Source organism: Aedes albopictus, unplaced genomic scaffold (assembly GCF_035046485.1).
Source record: "Aedes albopictus strain Foshan unplaced genomic scaffold, AalbF5 HiC_scaffold_449, whole genome shotgun sequence".
Taxonomy (NCBI): domain Eukaryota; kingdom Metazoa; phylum Arthropoda; class Insecta; order Diptera; family Culicidae; genus Aedes; species Aedes albopictus.
This window is the reverse complement of record NW_026917253.1, coordinates 16,415-25,000: the sequence shown is the minus strand read 5'-3', so window position 1 is coordinate 25,000 and position 8,586 is coordinate 16,415. Positions and strand designations below refer to the sequence as shown.

General features: G+C 40.5%; 1 long non-coding RNA gene across 1 annotated transcript; it reads right to left on the bottom strand.

The window, feature by feature from the left end:
* Positions 1-262: 262 nt before the first annotated feature.
* Positions 263-5,844, bottom strand: LOC115271015 (uncharacterized). Its single transcript, XR_009995864.1, has 3 exons — positions 5,597-5,844; positions 5,208-5,510; positions 263-5,083 (listed from the first exon to the last, which is right to left on the bottom strand). It is a non-coding gene; the product is annotated as an uncharacterized LOC115271015 (long non-coding RNA).
* Positions 5,845-8,586: the final 2,742 nt, after the last annotated feature.

The following is an 8,586-nucleotide window of genomic DNA, read 5'->3' as shown; positions in this document are numbered from 1 at the left end:
AGTTTGCTTAGGATTTACTATGGGAAAAGTTACACTTTCATACAAAAAATCCCAAAGGTCGCCCTTTGTCTCCTTAATTTAAATTGATCGACGCATCTTATAGAAAAATCATTGATGAAACTTTCCTTCGAAGACCGCAAAACGATTGGATGCTTGTGGTAAAAGTTATTGATTATTACCGATTAGTGATCCAACGAACGGCTTTTTGTTTTTTTATCAGCAGCACTGCTGCTGCCGTTGCTGCATGGGGTGGCGGGTGGCATCACCACTTCCCAGAAACAACAGCAGCCAAGACAGCAGCTACAGTGCTGCTAATAAAACAAAACAAAAAGCCGTTGGATCACTAATCGGTGATAAATCAATAACTTTTACCAACAGAATAATTACATCAGGTATGACAACACCTAAATAAAAATTGGCGATTTTTCCATAAAATAATGATTTTCCCATAATTGAATAATACCTCAAGCAGTCCTTAACACCAAACCAATAACTCGTTAAGGTACACAAAATATCAAAATAAATTATTTTCAAAACCTGGGTAACGGACCAATATCTTGTCTTAGTATAATACCTGACTTTGGTATGCTGCAGTTATGTGTTGATTATTCGTTCCTGCTCAGGATCCTTAACTTTATCTTGTTTATTCAGGAGAGAGAGTAGGAAAAAAGAAAAAGCTAGATACGCCAATGGGTTTTGTTGTAGTTGGGCCCTTACGCCAAGAAGAAAAATAAGAAAAATATGGGTAATTTTATAATACAGTCAGGTTTTTTTTACGCAGGGGATACGTACCGCGTAAAAAAAACTCAGTTCAAAATTCGCAAAACCGCGTAAAAAAAAGTCTCACCATTTCTCGACGAATCATGCAAAAATAAGACGATGAAATTTTTTTTATATGGAGTTTTCATTTACGCGGCCGCGTAAATGAAAACCGCGTAAAAAAAGACCTGACTGTATATTAATTTTTAAACTGTATACGACAGAGCACTTTCTTCTAAGCCACTATGATTGTTTTCAGATTTTAAGACCATATTTTGATACTAAAAATCATTTCGAAGCGATTTTTAATCATATTTTGACAGCTGGGCAACTGTTTGACAGCTCAAAACCCGACGAGGGATGATTCAATAAATATTACAAAATTAGTTGGACAGATATTTACAGAAGCTCGTAGAAGAACAAACTAGACTTTCTTCTAAGAACATCGTTAAATATTCTAATCAAACAAAACCAGAGTTGATGTACACGTGCTGTAATCCCATGTACAGGAGCCACATTGCAAGCGAGCTCCCAGGAGCACTGTACATTTTGAGACGGAAACTTGTGCGCCTCATTTTTCTCAAGATGTGTCTCATGAGATTCGTCTCATGTGCTGATTAAATTAGAAAATTTCACGACAAAAACTTCCTAAACGAACGAGAATTGAAACCTTAACCTTTGCATTGAGAGTCCCTAGTCGTATCGCATAGACCAACCAGACACTTGAGTTGTGTACGGAAAAAAGTTGTTGGGGTTCTTCGTTACCAAGAAGTTGTTTTTCACCTTAGATACCAACAGCTCACGCAGCACATGAGACGAGCTCCCCGGGAGCTATGAGCCTAGCTCGCACCTACCAGATTTTCGTGAGCCTCCTAGCAGCGCAGCACACTACGATTTTGAAGAGCTGGGAGACAATTCGGTGGGAGGCTCGCTGTCACATTTATGTACACATGAGCAATGGGAAACTCTGAACAAAACTGTTTTGGTTTTGGTTCATTGTTGAAAATTGAGAATAATGCCAGAACTTCGCAGGATTACTGGTTAAATTTTACGACGAGAAGCTTGGAAAAGGATTTTTAAGGATAAACTTTGAAGAATCTCGCGCAATATTGTACAAGTGTTATTTCAAAAAATAAAAAAATGTGCAAAAAAAAACTTTGGTAATATCGGTGTATTTAGAATTTTCCACATAAATTGCTATTACTTATATTCTTAGTAGATTTTATATATTAGTTCTGGTGAATTTCGTGGAGAATTATTTTGAAATCATTTAAACATTTGTCATAGAATGTCTATGGAATTCTAGCAATTCGAAGATTAATTTCAGGCAGATTTGTAATTGAGGGGCCCAGATACGCAGATACAAAGAGGTGTAAGTGACACCTTTATTTTCGAAAATTGTCGAGAGTTTTGGGCACTGTCAATCCAATGACTGATCGGTGTGACAAATAGTGTACCGTCGGAATCCCGACGGGTCGGTCCTCGGCCGACCTATTACGGTAGTGTGACCTTGAGCACCCTACAAATGTCAATTTCTCGTAGATATCTATCTAATTCCATCCAAAGATAATTAGGATTGTTGAAAGGAACAAATCATGTGCATTAAGGGAATCTAGTTCAGTTTTGTGCCTTCAGGGGACACAGATGGTCAAGTGGCTCCGTAGCTTGGAGGAAAGAAGTGCCCGTCTAGGAAATTGAGAGCCGTGGGTTCGATTTCTACCGAAGCACGTAGATTTCCGTTGCGTGTATGAATGTCAGAGCAGTCATACTTTGTAAGATTACTCACATCCACTGACGTAGCCACGAGAGGGTGTTCACCCCCAAAATTTGTGGAACAAATTTTCAGTATCAAACCCTTTCTGTCGAAAAAATTTTCGGCTGCGCCGCTAGTTTACCTCCGCGACTAAAATTAAACATATATTGCCTCAATATTGATTGTTGTTTACGGAATGTGAGTGTCAAATAATGAAAAAGGTTTCATCGATCGTTGGAAACTCCTCCCAGAGTAAATTTCTGGCTACGCCACTGCTAACACCAGATATTCAAGAGCCCTGATACCTGTCAGCTATCAAAATTTTGCTTCCGCTCTCTTTCGTTAATAGCTCAACAGCTTGACGTGATCCACCTTACAATAAACTGATGAGCGCCTGATTGTAGTTTGGCCAGTCTACGCTCCATACAAATTTTTAAATTTTTGTATGGATAATTTTTCATGTAAAAGTAGAGAGTGGGGGGAGTCTGATCCAAGTATAGATGACAGTTGTCTTAGGTATGCTAGATCCTCCATTGCAGCAGTAGTGGTAAATAGTTTTGCACAGAGCTCAAAACTATTTTTCATGTATGGGTGGAAAAAATGGCGATCTAGCATTCCTTAAAAGCTGTCGTCTACACTTGGGAGTCTGATGAACAAAATTTGGTTTACGTTGTTCAAGAATGGCCCCTATCGTGCTACACAACTTGGTTCCTTTTATATACCGTCGTGCGGGGTGTCATTGGGCCAAAGCGGGGTGGCATTGCGCCACTATTCCGCACGTTTAGAATACGACGGGAATGCATATTGTGTGCTAGACTACTAGAATACATAATTCTAAGATACTTTGCATCCACCATCGGATTCTCTGACTTATATTGAATCCATGGGATCGATGGACCCTCTAGGCCCTCTAGGCCCAATGTCACCCCGAACGACGGTACTCTACAAATAAAAATACTGAGTTATTTGAATAAGCCCTACCTAAATCCTTGGTTTAAACCAGAAAACATAGTCCCACAGTACTTACATATTTTGAGGATCCATCTTTTCATAGTAAAATTTTTCAGAAGCTCTCAATTTCTTAAAGACCGACAGAATATTGTTATTCTAAAAGAATTTCTATTTATTTATTTATTTATTTTTTATTATTAACGAGTATTAACGAGATTTTTAGCCCTAGGCTAGTTCATCTCGGGACCCACGCTTTACTTCCCTTCCGAAGGAAGAGCCCACATTTTGTGAGTATGTCGGTAGTGGGATTCGATCCCAGGTCCTCGGCGTAATAGTCTTGTGTTCTAACCACCACAATTTTTTTTTAAGAACAACAATAAATTAAGCGCTTTGGTAACCAAAATTTGGTCAAAGATTGGTGTTAAAAAAAAGAAAGTTCTATAATTGACTTGGTAAGTCGAAATATCATTAAAAAATGACCTAATTTCCTACATTAAACTAGCTATAATTAGTCATGACCCAGTTCATACATCCGCACCCCCATGTGTCCTTAATGTTCATGTCCCAGCCCTATTTAGCCATCATATCACATCGCAATTTCAACTAACACCATTGGGCAAGAACGCACGCCCCAGTAGGTGGCAATCATCATTACTCATACGAAACTAAGAGCCTCTTTCGACAGGAATAGCCCACCTGTCACGTCACAGTCAGTAGTGGCATGGGCATGGCACAAATAGACGGAGAGCTTTCCAAAGAATTCACGACATATTTTCACATGCACACACATCCTTTGTGTACACTGAAAAAAAATCTATTCTTAATTTCAGTAAAAATGATTATGTTTCCATTTTTATAGGAATCACGTGAATCTCCCTCTCGGTTTAGAACTTAAGAACAAGAATCGAAACTTACAGATATATAAACATATACGAAGTCGACAATTATTGAAAGTTCCCAATAGACATAAAAGAGATATATTTTTCTCAGTGTACAAAAGAATGAAATTACAGCGTGTAGAATCGCTTGTAAGAGCACGCCAGGCGATTCGGTGAAAACACTATGTTAGTGATTAGCATAAACGAGCACGACACGTCGCAATCACCGATAAAGTATCCGTGATAATATTTGCCGTCGCGTGGCGTTCACAAGGAGAGAGGTAAACATTTTTCCGGACGGAGCCGAAACCTTGCACCCCGCCCCGAGAAGGGCGGGCCACGGTCATAGGCTCTGTTGACGGAAGTCAACCAACACCGGGGCAAACATTAATTACCGAAATTGGTTTCCTGCAGTGAAGATTTGGGGGCATCGAAGTGGGCGAGTCATTTTGAGTTGGGTAAATATGTGGGGAAATGGTATTTGTCTGAGGATCTCAGTAGGCCATGAAAACATAAATAGTAATACTCACTAATGGCCGTCAGCGGACCCCAGTGGAAGAACCGCCAGAATATTGCCGAAAATCCACTCGTCATTGTTCTGCAGGTTAGCGAGCGTCTGACGTTTCCAACGAATGCGATTGTTGTTCTTACTATGTTGCCGCAACAGTGCACCGCCTGTGTTCACTCCACCGCCACGAATATGACTCACGCAAATGTGTCGAAAAACAAACAAAACCAATCACTGCAAAAAAGTAAAATCGTGTAAAACCATTTGTTCGAAGGCTACTTGGATCAAATTTTCGAAATTCATGCGAATTTGATGCATTTATCAGTTTTTAATATAATTCAAAGCCGAGAAAACTTACCAGGCCAGTAGTTAACATTCGAGACCAGTCACACGACCCAAAAGGCAGGATTCACAGCGTCAAAAAGCGTCAGATTTCCTATTCATCCACTAACCTTTCGAGAGGACGCCTACAACCTACGGTGAGGGCATTCGGAAAAGTGAGTCAATCATCTAGGAAAATGTACGGCAAGGTCCAATTTAGTGGATGTAATTTAAGACACACTTTCGGTGTTGCAACGCCTACTACGGCGGCCTAGACGACAAGTACCCGAATGACCGACCGACCTGCCGACGAAGGCGGTAGTCACGCAATGAATGGCGGCTGTTCGCAAAAAGAGCATTCATTCGACGTCGAAAGAAAGACCGAAGAGGGAAAAAAACATGCAACAAATCACATCGGTACTTTACCTGTGCTTTACTTTGTACACATCACTGCACACGAAAAAAAGGGATTTGCCGACACAGGTTTAGTGGGAAGCCGGCTGCCAAAACTAACCGAACAAGGGAAATGACCACGGAAATGACTAACAATGACAGGAGTGCCAATCAAATGAAAGGGGTGATTTTAACTTTTGAAATTGCTATGTATCATAAAAGGATTAAACAATTTCCATAAAACAATAACCAATTTTTGATTTTTATGAGCTCAGCTTTGACACAAGAGAAACAAAACCTTGTCTAACAGACAGTGACAGCACCGTAAAAAAATATGTCGACTTTCATCGAACCTACTTTACCGACTTTGGTGAAACAAAATGACAGTTGTTGCAAGAGTTGTTGCGATCTGAAAGTAACGGGCGTATATTTCTAGCAATCGACTTAAGGACATAGTTGCTGGGGTTACAAAATGGCAGCGAGTATGGCCGCCACTCTCTCTCTTATACCTCTCTCCCCTCACCCTAGTCGTCGAGTAGCGCGGAAGTAAGCAAACAAATTATCAAAATTATACGTGCTTACCTTCTCAAAATGCACTTAGGTTGCTACTGGTGGTAGACAACTATATTTTTCGTCCGTCGGGAAGTACTGCTTTGCATTTTTCACAGTCTTTTCACGATTTCGTGCCAAAATGTAGCACACACTGCACTTTTTTTTTCTTCGTCTAGTGCGTCCCACTTTTTTAAACCATTTTTTAGCAGTCTTCCAAACAACACAGCACTGTAATAAATTGATCGATTACGTGAAATTGTCCTCACTTTCGCCTGATCTACCGCTTATCGCGAAAAACTTACGCGTTTTCCACTTTTGTGGTCGAAAACCCGGATCAATTTACATCGCGGTTCGCTAAAACGGAAAAGCGTACCGTTAAACTGAGTGGCATTGTTCAACGTACGGTGAAATTGATTAAACCGCACTTCATGTTCATCACGAAACAAGGCTGTTATTCTGTTAATCTTTTCAACTATTTTAAATATCATATTGCCAATGTAATTTCAATAGTTAACAGAACAATCGTTTGCTGTTTATGAGTTGAAATTACATCAAATAATGTCACCCCATAACACGGTAGTTTTCTACGGTCAGAGAGAAAAAGTACGAGAGAAGAGAGGAGAGAGTTGTCAACAAAAACGTAAATAAAGTGGTGCACAATGGGATAATTGATGAAAACATTGGGCAAAGTAGGAATTTAAATAAATTTTAAAATGTTTTATAAGAACAAAATGTGTTGGTGGGCATATGCAACAAATCAAATGTGTGCCAAATTTCAAAGGTAAAACTGCTATTTTACTACAGCTCATTTTGGAATGTTTTTGTTAGTTTATTTGACCAAGTCATACTACACTGTGCGCCGTCTGATTTGTTTGTTTTGAGTGGGTGGTTGAGAGGGTTATTAAAGCGGGAGCCAAGCTTATTATTATGATCTCGAGCAACCTTCACCTTAAACTCAGTCAAATATAATAAATTAACAATATGACCCACTCTAGCGCTGAACTGGCGAACCCATTTTACCGATCGCAGCGACATGGTTGACTGAAAACGTTGGCAATTTTCAGTGGACTTATCAGAATCAATGCGACGAATCAGGCACCACCTCTACTCGTACTTGTGTTAGTGAAATCGAAGAAATTTCAGACTCCCACTTGCTGGTTGGTTGGCGATGCTTTCACCCGCGAGGAATTCATATTGTCGCATTCGATAAGGTACAAAATCGACAAAACTGTCGGAACTTCTTGAGCACCTCGGACTTCTTCTTGGTGAGGTATGCTACTTCGAAGAGCGTGTAATGGTGCCAAGAACGATCCCAAGCTGTTGGTGTGATAGGGCCGGAAGCAGCGTAAGATTCAGTGCGCCCAACCGTCTTCAACTTCACATGACAGTCCTTGGCTTTGTGTCCCATATTTTTCAGCGACAACGGTGCATTTCACAGGTTTCTGCTTCGATTCTTGAAATGCTGCGGGTTTATTGTGGAAGCAATCTACTACACGGTCAGTTTTCTTTAGCTCATCGGCAAACAAATTGCAGCTTGAGGTTTTCCTCACCGAGATTTTCCAGCGCCGTTACTAACGGGTCGAATGATTCAGGAAGGGCAGCAGCTGGGACATGCCAGATCAGCTCTTCGAACGTTTTCACGGACGAATCTGTCACCATTCGCAAGTTGCTTCCTGACGAACGTCTGACGCCTGAGACTCAGAAAACTCAGGAGACTCAGAAGACTTAGGATACTCAGAGGACTCAAGACACAGAAAGCTCAGTAGGCTCAAAAGACTCTGAAGACTCAGAAGACTCGACAGAATCAAGGGGCTTAAAAGACTTAGAAGACTCAAAAGAGTCACAAAGCTCAGAAGATTTAGACGACCTAGAACGTTTAGAAGACTCAGAAGACTCGGAAGACTCAGAAGACTCAAAAGACTAAGAAAGCTCTGTAGGTTCAAAAGATTCAGAAGACTCAGAAGACTTCGAAGACTTGGCAGACTCGGCAGACTCAGGAAGCTCATAAGACTCAGAAGACTTGAAAGGTAGAGAATGCTTAGAAGATTTGAAAAACTTAGAAAATTTTGAAGACTCAGAAAGCTCAAATGACTCAGAAAACTCAGGAGACTCAGAAGACCCAGAAGACCCGGAAGACTCAGTAGGCTCAAAAGATTCCGAAGACTCAGCAGACTTAGAAGACTTGGCAGACTCGGCAGACTCAGGAAGCTCAGAAGACTCAGAAGACTTAAAAGGGAGAGAAAGCTTAGAAGATTTGAAAAATTCAAAAATATTCGAAGACTCAGAAAGCTTAGAAGACTCAGAATGCTCAAATGATTCAGAAAACTCAGGAGACTCAGAAGACCCAGAAGACTCATAATACTCAGAGGACTCATAAGACTCAGAAATCTCAGCAGGCTCTGAAGACTCTGAAGATTCAGAAGACTTGGAAGTCTTGGTACACTCAGAAGGCTCAAAAGAGTCAGAAAGCT